General features: G+C 41.3%; 1 protein-coding gene across 4 annotated transcripts in view; it reads left to right on the forward strand.

Annotated features, from left to right (window-relative positions):
• TNRC6C (trinucleotide repeat containing adaptor 6C) overlaps nucleotides 1-13,664 on the forward strand; it is a 240,152-nt gene that overhangs the window by 122,078 nt on the left and 104,410 nt on the right. The window contains exon 1 of one of the 4 annotated variants that reach the window (XM_075177740.1): nucleotides 4,310-4,795. The exons of the other annotated variants lie outside the window; for them this stretch is intronic. The gene's annotated coding sequence lies outside the window, so the exon portion shown is untranslated. Of the gene's footprint in view, nucleotides 1-4,309; nucleotides 4,796-13,664 lie in introns of those variants that run through there. 4 annotated transcript variants of the gene reach the window in all.

Consider the following 13,664-nt stretch of genomic DNA (forward strand, 5'->3'; position numbering starts at 1 on the left):
TAAAGTCTCTCTACTATACTGACTGATGGGACTGATCAGGACTCACAAATGTATGGCACTCCTACAGAGTGTGGACTCTAGCTTTCTTAATAGTTCCAGTGACTAAGTGTTGTGCAAGCTCTCTGCTTCTCAGGTCAGCTACAGGACTCCAAAACACGCAGAATACTATTGTGCTGTATGTTTCTATCCCCTTTGCAGGCTCAGCAGGCATGCAGTCTGGTTTCTGGTTGCATGTAGCTCCTCTGGGTATGGATTCAGACCTACTTCCTCCTCTGAAACCTTCCTACGTGTCTCCTTCTCTTTCTGTGATTCTAGTGTCAACGTTCTCACTTCTGGTGGGCTCTAATGTCATTTCCTGGCTTCTACCAGGGTGGCTGGGAATTGTAGTTTTCAGTACATGAGTCTGTGTTAAACTGCCCTTATTGCTGAGAACTCCACCATCCATGTTCACCCACACACTACTGATAAGTGTCGGGTCTGTGGGATAGATGAATATTTTTCCTCAGTGCAGTACTTTTAAGACAAAATTATGCACTGCTACAAGTAGGAGAAGCCTGATTATTTAGTACAAAAGGTACTATTGAACACATAGGAAGAGAAATGTAGTTGTTTCCTGTATTTTGGAAAAATAAACCTTGTTTATCCAGACCTACATGTATATGTCACAGGAGAAAAATGTGTGAGGACACCAGGGTAGGAACCGTAGTTCTCTAGGTACCCAGTCCTTTAGGTTCACGGATTACACAGGTAAGGAGGCGAGAAAGAGATAATGATCCATTTATTTATAAAACTGTGCACACACACAGTAAATACAACGGTGCTCCCCAAGGAGAAAAGTCTCCCGCCTTCAAATAACCAATAACAGTATACACCCAGTGTCAGTACAATCCCCAACAAAGTACCCAGCAGGATACCTAAAATAACAGAGTCCCAACAGTCACAAAACTCCCGACAACAAGGTCCCAGGTGAACAAAAACAAAAATGGTCCTGCGGGTTCCAATCCGGTTGGTGGGTCTTTGTATCTTCCCAATACCAACAGCTTGGCCAACTCTCCACCAGCTTGGTGGCACTCTGGGCACCAGTCTCCCTACCACTGTAGGCGCACCAATTCCCCAGAATCTACAAGTCTCTCATATTGGAGTGATGTTAAGTCAGACCTAGAATTCAGCATCTGTTCTGTCCTAGAGGTTTCCTGGTCCAGCGATCACTTGTGCACTGATAGAGTACGACTACTCAACATCAGTTCACGTACCAGTCCTCTCAGAAGAATCCAACAACTCTCTCTCAGGTTCCCCTCCTTAACCCCCTCCAAAAATCCCCCGGTCCTTCCCCCTCCCAGCTCCATCCTTCCAGGTCTGGATCCCTCCTTATTGGTCGATGCTGGGGTCTAGGAGGTAATGGGGTGGAGCTAGGATATATTCTCAACAGTTGTTCCCCTGCTGTTTTCCTGCCATCAAGTATGGCTTTTACCGTCCTGGAACAATGGTCAGTAAATACCCAAATTCACCTCCTGATCTCAGATAGTGTCCAGACCCTCCCGTTATTAACCCCTTACATGACTTTGTGACGTGTAAGGGTCTCCAACTATTCCTTACTTCCTGTGGGGCTTTTCAACCCACTCCCCGGGACCATAATAAACATAGACCCGGCTACCGGGTGGCATTTAAGAATTTGTGGTTGGGCTGGGATCCCAATGTGCCCTCTGATGACGAGACCAATCCAGTTGGTGCGAGCTGCTGTAGGGACTGGTCCCGTCAAAACATGATTAGAGGACAGTTATTAATACTTTCCAACAAATGTGATAGTCAAGAGGAATACTTAGCACTGTATCTGTTTACAGAAACATGGACCTTTTCATACTTTTACAGATATACACACACCTTGGCGGACCTCTGGATACAAATTATCATAAAACACCAGAGCTGTAACGAGGGCGGTGCAATGCCTAGTGAGGGCGCAACACCCGCCCACCCGTTACATATTTCATCCCCAATGAAGGGGCAATCTAGTCCTGCGGACTACTTTGCCCATTGTAGACAGCAGCGCAAGAGTGAGGATGCCGGCTTCCTGCTCCTGCAGCGTCTTGACGTACAAATAATGACGTCAGGACGATGTCAGAACACAGGCGACGAAAAGCCGGCACAGAAGGAAGAAGATGACAGAAGAAGTAAGGTAAGCAAAATACTGCTGTGCTCGTGAGAAGAGGGGTCAGAAGAGGACAGGAGCGAGGGCTGGTGAGGAAGGTGTCTGGAGTGAATGGGGGGATCTGGTGAGAATAAGTGAGGGGTCTGGTGAGGAGGGTGTCAGGTGAGTAGGGTGTCTGGTGAGAAGGAGTGAGGGGTCTAATGAGGAGGGTGTCTGTAGAGAAGGAGTGAGGGGTCTAATGAGGAGGGTGTCTGGAGAGAAGGAGTACTGGGTCTGGTGAGGAGGGTGTCAGGTGAGTAGGGTGTCTGGTGAGAAGGAGTGAGGGGTCTAATGAGGAGGGTGTCTGTAGAGAAGTAGTGAGGGGTCTGGTGAGGAGGGTGTCTGGAGAGAAGGAGTGAGGGGTCTGGTGAGGAGGGTGTCTGGAGAGAAGGAGTGAGGGGTCTGGTGAGGAGGGTGTCTGGAGAGAAGGAGCGAGGGGTCTGGTGAAGAGGGGGTCTGGAGAGAAGGAGTGAGGGGACTGGTGAAGAGGGTGTCTGGAGAGGAGTGAGGGATCTGGTAAGGAGGGTGTCTGAAGTGAATGGGGGGGGGGTCTGGAGAGGAGGAGTGACAGGTCTGGTAAGAAGGGAGTCCGGAGGTGGGGGGGGGGGGGTCAGAAGAGAATAGAGGGAGATAATGGGGTTTGGAGTACTTAAGTATATGATTCGTAGTATGATAACATAAATAATGTAAAAAAAAATCAGTAAAATATCAATTATATAATAATAATTACTATTAAATATGGGAACATTTGTAATCCATAATTTGATTTTGGGGCTGGTGGGAGAAATAGGCATTTGTATTAAATGGAAATGTTAATAATTTTATGTTGGGGTTGGTGAGGGTCTGTTTGTTAAATTTGGAGGCTTTTAATTTAATGTTGGGTATGGTGAGGAACAATATGGTTTATTAAATGGGGATGCTATTAATTTAATGGTGGGAGCTGGTGATGGGTGAAGTATGTCTATTAATTAGATGGGAATGCTACTAATTTAATTTATGGGCTGATGCGTGGGGTATGTCTGTTTATTAAATGGGAATGTTATTAATTTAATGTCGGGACTGGGGAGGCTTATTTATGAAACGTGGGTGCTGTTAATTTGATGTTGGGGCTATATGGAGGGAAATAGACATTAACTGTAAATGCTATTAATTAAATTTTGGAGCTGATTGGATGGAAGGAGGCTTGTTTTTAAACATAAAAAGCTACTGATTTAATGTCTGTCTGGTTGTGGGAGGGAGACCTAGATTCTTCACTCACTGCTCCACTTTCCAGGACGTGAGTAATAATAATCTCTTTTCCAAACAGGACCCCAATATTCCAGGATCGGTCTAAGCAGCAACGGAGCACACGACACAGCTAAAACGCCACAAATCACTAAATAAAAGCATATATGGTGAATGATATTATAAATGAAAGACCCAAACACGTTTTGGAACCAATGGTGGAGCTTACACATGCAGATCTAGCTCTATATATATATATATATATATATATATATATATATATATATATATATATATACACATATATATATACACACACACTATTTAGACTATTTAGACATATAGATGATGGGAGCTCTTATATGATACGGAGCCAGTCATATACATTGTGTCAGTGTGGGAGTTTAGCCATACAGGTGTATATAGCAAAACCTAAAGATTGTAAACATTCTAAAACGGTACAATTGGGAGATGCTCTTACTTACACCCACTGATTTTTGACAAATTGTTCCAGGCAATGAAACACGTAGGAAATAACAACACATGCGCTCTCCACACAACACTGTTCTGAGCATGCGCAATAACCCATCTGTTAGACCTGTCATCTGGAAAAAACATAAACAACCACTGAGCCGCCCTCCGTGGGGCGGGCACGGAGCGAGGTACTGTTGTTGTTACCGGCTCCTCCCACCTGTCGCTGTTCCCTGTCTGTCACACTGACACGCCCCATTCTTCATGTTCTCCGTCGACCAGACTCTGAACTATCCTCTCACTGGCACCGCCCTGATTTACCGCCCACCTCCCCCCAGACGCCACGCCTCCCTGAGAACTTACCAGCCAATGAGCGGCTCCGAACGTCTGGCAACCCAGCAACTCATTTGCTTCGTCACGCCCCTCTGTTGGCTTCTTGTCAGTTAGCAACAAAATGGCCGCGGCTGCCCATTTTCTGCAACCAGTCAGCGGAACAGCGTTAGCGCTCTGAGGAGAAGCCGGAGAGACCCCAGTCAGCGGCTCGCCCTCCCCCTACCGGAGAGGAAGCCCTCCCCCCTCGGCGGGCCCCGCACACACCTGGAGGAGGTGACAGCGCCCTGCAGAGGAAGCCTGGCCGTGTCCCGGGGGAGAGGCGCGCAGACTGCTGTCCCTGATCCCCCGCTAGTATCCGAGCTACGGCCGTCCTTCCCTGGCTCGTCGCCCCCGCTGGTCCTGGCGCTGCCCGTTCTTCCGTCCTCCTCCCTGGATCCCTCTCGCTGTCTCCGAAGCCCCCTCCTCCGCCTGTGGCCCCCGGAGCGGAAGATAGACCAGCGGCCGAGTGACAGGAGGGAGACGGCGGCCGAGACCCGTCCTGTACCGACACTGCCATCCGAAGACGGGGGGAGAGGAGACAAGGTATCCGGCTGATGTGGGGCAGTGCGTGGGCTCATCTCTCTCGTTACATGGATGGGAGACAGTGCGGGCTTGTGCTTTATATTTGGGATCCACTGTGTGTGTATATATATGTGTGTGTGTGTATATGTATATATATATATATATATATATGGAGTGTATCTTTGTGTACAGTGTGTTTATAGGGTTATAGTGTGTGTGTGTGTGTGTGTATATATATATATATATATATATATATATATATATATACACACACACACTATAACCCTATAAACACACTGTACACAAGAATGCACTCTATAAAGTGTGTGTGTGTGTATATATATATATATATATATATATATATGTGTACACACACATGTCTGGTTTGGATGTGGCTGTGTGTAGTTTAATCCCAAGATTACTGTGTAAAAGGTTAATAGGCTTTGTATTCCCTTACGTAAATCTCGGCTGAATGGCATCACATTCAAATATTTGTCTGGACTAGATGGGTTTTTTTTTTTATGTACGAGGAGAAACCTAAATATATTTCTATAACTTTGACTTAAAACAATGCAGGCCACATATATGGTGACTTCACCAGTCAGTTTTTGGCAGAGAGAACTGACACCATTTGCAGTTTGTGTGACCTCCTTGATGGGCCAGACTATGGCCTTCCATGTTCATGGGCAAATTGAATATCAATGTAAGGTGTTCACGCTAAGTGATCCCATCTAAATATGTGGCTAGATTAATAATGGCGCAGCAGCAGTTTGGATTGTAATCGGCCTGGGCTCGGTTTTTTTTTTTTCCAAACCAAATGCGCTGTCAAATCCTGCTTGTGTATGTCAAGTTTAGGATCCAACATTGTTGTGACAGCAGAGTTGTCAGTGAACAAGCCATTACAACTGAATCGTTTTACTACTCAGTCATGAATAAGGAAATTTGAAATGTGTGTATAATTTGTTGTAAATGTTAATTTGCGTGATCAGACAAAATATATGTGCAGTCTTTATATTTGTGGTTTTGTTGTCCGTGCTACTGTACATCTGTTACGTTTGGACACTGTTTATGAAGAGTATATTTCTAGTGTGTGTGTGATGTGCAGTGACTGATTAAACAAATATAATCTCTGTTTAAAATGAAATATTAACCAAAGACACTTATTTAAAATCACACACATCATCAAAACACATGGTACATTACTTGCTTGGTATAATTAAGCAATCTGTTTTAAGTAATGTTTCTTTATCATTGATTCTACACTAGACGAGCACAAAAATACGAAATGTAGTGGTTTTTAGAAGGTTTTTTTGTTTTTCTTTAGTGTATATTTCATTCAATAGTTATGGCTCCACCTTTTAGTTGAGTCTTGCTATTAGGTGGTAGATAGCTTAAAAAGTTATTTGGCATATAATTTCCCATCGTGTATTGAAACCAGTAGTAAACAAAACACTGGTCGTCCATCGAACTTCTTAAGACGAAAGGAAAGCTGTGTAGCCATTTAGATGTATAGAAATGAACCCAAAAGTTATGCAGCAATACAGGCACTAGCCACCAAGACTACATGTCTGCTAGAATTGTTTTGTCCAGTGCGGCTGTATACCATGATGGAGGCAGTGTGCGTAATAAAAGTCAACAATTCTTGAAGCTGAAATGTTTGGAGTAATTAAGAAAGGTGACATAGGGTAAGAGACAATCATAGCATTGTTTTTTGTTTAGTTTTTTTTTTGTTATAGGAAGACAAATATGATTCTTACATATGTCAATGTTTGCTAATTTGTTTGTGTGTAGACTAGCAAAAATGCAATTAGACAGTTACATATTTGCTGTCGTAAGCCTGACAAACATCTTATTAATAATTTTGTTTATTCCATTTGTGTCCTCTCCAGAGAATTTTCATACAACTTTCAGTCTCCCCCAAGTCAAACCGTTATGATATTAATATGATTAAAAAGCAAAATGTTGAATGTGATGATATAGGGTTCATGCATGAAATGTAACGAATAAAAATCTGAAATGCCTTCTAATTTTTTATATTTTTTTTGTGCTCCATCTGTTATAAGGAATATTTGGGTTATTAGGTATGCCAGATAAGTGTTTTTTTTCCATAGCTTGGAGTACTGTGCCTAAAATCTACTAAAGCCCATTTAAAAATGCCGCCTAGATTTTGTTACACTACCTTGGCGTTCCCTTGCTTATATAATTGTTTTGCAGGGCTCCACATAGTAACTAGAGGAAGAACCACTTGGTGATTGCATGTGTATGTCAAAATCGCTGAAATACAGCAATTATTAACTTTTGTTTCTATAGTTCAGCATTTTCTAGATAATGATTTTGTGAATAAATGATCCTAAACCTGTACATTGGCAGAATAATTGCCTCTGCAATGTAGCAAAAACTCACTTGATTTGTAATTTTGTTGTGCCCTTTAATTAAACATTTTCGAGTAGCATTTTTATTATCTTTTTATAAACTGCATTTTTTTTTAACGTATTTCACATGCAGGCATTTTAAAAACAGTAGGTGAAGCCGAAATTCAAAAAGATGTGAAACAAAAGTGGCAAACAGCAGTGCCAAAAAAGAAACATTCCTTAGTGTTCCTTGTCATAAGGAGAATGGTAGGAGATTGCCACCCTCTGTCTCCTACAGACAATGTCTACAGAGCTCTCTGCCAGGAGTACTTTGTTATCTTGAAGTTCCCATGCACAGGGTTATCTGGCTAAATCTGGAAGTACTTCCTTAGCTTTCATCATCGTTTATTTATATAGCGCCACTAATTCCACAGCGATGTACAGAGGACTCGCTCACATCAGTCCCTGCCCCCATTGGAGCTTACAGTATAAATTCCCTAAGACAGACACACACACACACACACACACACACACACACACACACACAGTCAATTTATTAGCCTACCAGTATGTTTTTGGAGTGTGGGAGGAAACCCATGCAAACTCCTCACACATAAGGCCATGTTTGGGAATTGAACTCATGCCACCGTGCTGCCCAGCTTTGTTGAATGATGACTGGATACACATTCAAAAGTGTGGAATTTTCCATAAGTCCGGACTGACATCTGCCCATGGGCCACAATGTCAAAGGTCTCTAAAGAAGTAGGTTCTCTGCTGTCTTTGAGGACTAAGTGATTTCCATAAAGGTCATGTCTGTTTTTCTTGATTTTATTAGACATTATATAGAAGCAGTGGTTTAAACCTGTTGCACAAATGTCTGGTAATGGGCCAGTTTATTTACTTCTTCAAATCCAGTGAGGGGGATATGGGTCATCATTTTGCAGAAAGTAGTAGTTTCTTCATAGTAGTTTTCTAAATGTACCAAGGGGTGGCAAAACTTAGATCTACAGTAAGATATGACAAATATTTTAGAGGTAACTTCTTTAAAGCTGCAGTCAGACAGTGTCTCAGCACTCCGGGATAGGGTCATCTGATCTATGTCTGAACCATCCTTGTTACAGGACAGAGGGGGAAGGGAGGAGTTCTAGAGCTTCTCCGCTCACTATGTAATTAGACTGGCTGACATGGTAGTGACATGTCCATTTGCTATATGTAAATCATTAATAGCAGCTTTAGGGAAAAAAATAAGAAAGACCGAACACCACCATGTATCTTCTTACATGCAGCCATAGTGTACCTCACTGTAGCTTGTAATTGGCACAGTTGCTTCTGCTGTACACTACTATTGGGTTACATGTTTGACAGTGACTTTTGATGCTTCCTCCTGGTAATAGCAATGTCCTAGTTATACTATACCTGGTTAGTCTTCAGAGTACTGGCTTTCAAAAGTGTCTGATTAGTGAGGCCTGAGCAGCCTGTCTTACCATGTTTAGAGCAGTGGTTCCACCCAACTCCAGGCCTCTAGCTCCCCTAACATTACAGGATTTGAGGATATCTATGATTGTGGCCCAGGTGTTGAAATAAAAATGATTGAGACACTTATTGCATCATCTATTCACGCATGGCTATTCTTAAAAGCTGGACTGTTGAGGACCAGAATTGAGAAACGCTGGTCTAGAGTTTTTTTGTTTAAAATCCACACATCTGATTTGTGAGTTTGAAGTGTTTTTTTTTTTTTTTTTTTTCTGTTCTTTATTGTGCAGAACCAATAACCATTTATGCTGAGCAGCATACAAACATGAGACATGGAGGGTCATTTATGAAAATAAAGGGATAATTTTCAGTTATTTCCTGCGGTCCCTGCAACATGGTGCAAAAGAGAGTGGGTAACTGTACTAGAGCTTATTGGCAGGTTAAATGGTGCATGGAAGACACTTGTCTTGCATCAGTAGCTTTTATCACAACTATTACTGCTGTACATGTGTTGCCCATTTTCTACTATTTTGTTTGGTGCAAATTTTGCATATAAATGTTTATATAAATGTGCCCCATTATGTAAGGGCAATTGCATGGTAGTACCACTTGGTGCTTGGAATATCTGGAAGTGAAAGTTCAGATTGCAGTGCTAGATGCTTGCAGTGGATGGCATGGTAGTAGAGGCATTGAGCACTTCCAGGTATCTCACTCCAATCACCACATAAGTGTCACATTAGAGGGAATGTATCACCTCCATTACATACATTTTAATATCAACAATTATTTATATAATGCCAGCAAATTTGTACAGTTGGTAACAAAAATAGTAAGAATACAATACTGGGTAATAAACAGCGGAAAGAAGTATTCTATACATTTCCAAGTAAACACTTTTGTTTAAAGTACATCATTTTGCCTCAATCATTATCCCCAATGCTAGAAATTTGTCATTTAATTTTTGTATCTTAAAGTGGGTTTATAACTTTTTTTTGCTAATATCTGCATTACAGACATTTCTGCCTACTGCATCTAACAATATGCAAGCCAAAACTGCATTCCCCATATAAATTGGCACAAAAACATGCAAGTTAAACTAATAGGGGCATATTCAATTTTGATTCGCGGCCGCGATTCCGCGTGGCGGCGCATATAAAGCGGCCTTACGGTAGCGCAATATCGCTGATTTCATGGGTGCGCACAGAAATCCACAATGTTGCCGTACCGGGACCCGTGCGGCCGCGAATCAGAATTGAATATGCCCCATAGTGTGTGTAATGCTGGTACAATAAGTGCTGCTAAATGTAAAAACATTTGCAACCACAGTGGGGAAAAAGTGAAGGGATATTACTGGTAAGTGAATAAAAACATGCTTAAAGGAGATATCCACAAAACTTATAACTAGCTTAGAAAATTGAATTGTTATTAAAAATGTACAAACAAGCAAAATGTATTTCAAAATCAAGGCAATTTAAATATTGTGTTAACACAGAGAAAAACACAACCGTACATTGAGGTGCAAAAAAACTTGCGCACAATAAGTTAAATCAACTTCATTCATATTTTAAACTTAATTTCAAGGACAAATACAACAGTTTAAAAGTGAAGGGTCTTCAATAGCACCCAACGCTAAAATGTGACCTCTATGTAATGATTGTCTCCAAAAAAGTGTAGATGGTAACTTGTTAAATAATAAAATGTAAATAGTTTAGAATTTATATGAAAACATACTAGTTTTCTATAATTACTTGTAGTTTTTGTAAATTTTTTTTGGGTTTAATAAAATAAATTCTAGCAGATTCCTAAACAGTACTAGTATAATCACAACTTTTGTATACCTGTTTATACTGTAGTTCATAAGTTCTACCAACTACACTTTGGCTACTGAGGAAACCTAACAACCTTCCTCATCACTCTGAAACTATATATTTCTCTAGCAGATCGTATTGGAGGTGGAGATTCACAATATTACTAGAGGATAATGCCAGCTCTGTAAATACAGTATTCTTTAACTCATTAATGGCTGGAACCATTTGTGTGTATACTGTTTTGACTCTGCCAGAAATAACTTTTTTATTTCAAAGCCTAAAAAAAAGCTATATTTTATATTAGTTATATTTGGATGCGCATTCGATTTTGGGTATATATTTTTTTCTGGGCATTCATAAAAATAAAATACATACTTCTTTGAAATCTTCATGTGGTTTATGTACCTTTAATGTAACCCCAGAAAATGACTGCAGCATTTTATTGACTAGTCCGATCATGGGTATACAGATGTGTGCCCCCCCCCTCCCACCCGTCAGTGGAAATACTGTATGTTGTTTAGATCCACACTAACATTCATTGCAGTTGTCCACTTTCAGATTTTAGTTTATTGACTTGTTATGCTCTTCAGCTTTTACTAAATAGCATTTTGTTTTATTTCCTTCAGCCGTGTTTCTATATTGCTCTTTGTATAGTTGTTTTTGCCAATGAGTTTGACACCAAAAATCTCTAGTGTGGAAACAATTGTATTGAATCGCTTTGCATTAGACACCGGCTAAATGACTGGATCACAAAATGCATTTGACTACATGAGCTGCTGCCCACTACTAATACTTTTGGATTATTATTGTTTTGTACTTCTAATTGAGGCGATCGTGAGACTTGTTTGTCATTACATACAAAGACCTGAAACAGGAGGTAAAGATGACCCTGCCCAAATGAACTTACAATCCAAGAGGTATGGGGAACACTTGATATATTCGGTAATGGAAGACCAATTGTGGCTGCTGGTGGGGAAAGTGTGTGTGTGGCTATTTTAGGGCAGCAGCATTATCAGCCAACAATAATAAAGCAGTCATTGGTGGTTGTCATCTCTGTGCAGTTACTGGTGGTATGGTAGGAATGAGGTCTTGGCACAACCATGTGACTATTGATTTATTGCAGATGAAGGTTGGCACCATAAATCTCTTTGAAAGGGGAGGGTATATGGAACTATTGATTAATTAGACCCTTCATCTTATATGTTAATAGAATATAGTATGTTGGCAAACTGTAATGTAATATTGCTTGTATAGATATATTGACATAAACAGAACATCAAAGCTGTATTATGCAGGTAACGTTTACCTTTTATTTTCATTGTAAGCTTCACTAAAACTCAATTACAATGTGCGGCACAAAACGCTTTTGCCTCTGGTACGCCGAGATCAGGCCTGGACAACCAGTGGCTTTCCAGGTGTTGTGAAACTACACGTCCCAGCATGCTTTGCCAAGTGTTAGCTGACAGGGGATTCTGGGACTTGTACTTTTAAAACACCTGGAGAGCCACAAGTTGTCCAGGGTTTAGCCTAGATAGTCTGTCCAGCAAACATCAAGTTGCAGGCCTACTCTTCGCTCTCGGGGGAAACTTCTGCTAGTTGTGTGGAAAAATCTAAAGAGGCACAAAATTCTAAACATCACGTCATAGTTCAGCGTGTTACCACTTTATTACTGCCGCTTTTATATTAAAACATATCCATCACTGTGCCTTCAAAGATACTGTTAATCCTCATTTAACCAAGCAGTTGGGAGGCAACAATAGGGAAACCTTTTATATTTGTGTATGAAGCTATGAATTTGCAAAATGCGTCCAATCCGTAGCAAACTGCACCATCTTGCTTGGTAAGACGGTGTAAATCTAATTGCACTTTGTCACCATACTGGGACACCCACTGGCTATAATACCCTGGTCAGCAAGGTACATAGAATTCAGGGATTTCACAATGAAAGTAGATTTCCAGTCTTCAGTCTTTCACCGTAGCATCTAATTCTTCAGTCCGTTCAGCAGAATCCCAAGCCAGTCCTAACGTCCACTTTATCACAGAGTCTCTCTGGTCTCCAGTCTTTTTTTTTTATCCAGTCTTTGTGTCCCTATCCTTTGGAGTGACTTATACCAATTTTGTCTACTCTATTGGAGGTTTACATATCCTTGGACTGGATCTCAAACAAATTAACTTAATCACTAGTGATAAAATTAGGGCATTGTTTATGGCTAACCCCCTTTGTTACTGTTCCATAGGCGATCATTCTCCCCAGGGTTGTTATGGCTCTTTCTGACCATGTACCACTAAAGGCATTCAATATATTTAAACCTTCCATTTATAATACATAAGTGTATCTGGTAACCAGAAGAGAGCAGATCCTGGCAACAGCAAACCTGGATGATTGCTCCCAAAGGAATGATCTATGCATAAGAGGAAAACCAGAGTAGATTTCACATTCGCATCTCATGCCTTACCAACTGGTACAGGCTTCTTTCTCCAGGCCCTCCCCCCGTCCGCTTCTGACCTAGAATTTTTAGAGGATAGTTCACACCTAGGAAACAGACATTTGTCCTATCAAGGCTACATGTCTTTACAGTTGCAGTTTCTTTAACAGTAATCTTCAGTGCCAGCAATAAGTTTGATGTAACATCTAAATTCCAAGGTTTATCTTCTTTGATTTGCCCAGAGCTACATTAAAAAAATGGGAATTTGCCTCCATCAAGTTTGTATTTATTTCCCCCAAAACTCTGGGTACTGCAATGTGGGCAGAAGGGGAGGGGTGAGAGAGGAAGGGAGCAGAACAGAACAATTATGTGCCTCCCCTGTGTTTTCAGGAGGCACACAATGCACAGCTAGGGGTGATCTCTAACTACCTAAACAGCATTGGAAAGAGGATAACACATCTGTGTGAGACAACCTAAAGGAAGTAACCAGAGGAGAGCAGATCTTTGCGACATTTGGGCTGCCTGGTAAAATGTAGTAATTTATAGAAACTGTATATGAAGTTCAGTGGATGGATGCCAACTTCTTAAACTCTGGCAGTTGTACCTAGATAAGACTACAACTTCCACAACACACCAGGCTGTAGTGATTGACCTCCGAACGGACAGTCCTAAATCTGCAGGCACCTAAAACACACAATACTCTTCTGATTTTCATTTACTAGATCACTGGATCCCTCTTTAGCTCTTCATCCTGAGACAGATTCATTGTCTGACAATGCAAAGCACAGACACTTCCAGATTTTTTATAGGTACAAGAGTTCTGCTGACTGCT

The sequence above is a fragment of the Mixophyes fleayi genome, chromosome 6, assembly GCF_038048845.1.
Source record: "Mixophyes fleayi isolate aMixFle1 chromosome 6, aMixFle1.hap1, whole genome shotgun sequence".
NCBI classification, from domain to species: Eukaryota; Metazoa; Chordata; class Amphibia; order Anura; family Limnodynastidae; genus Mixophyes; species Mixophyes fleayi.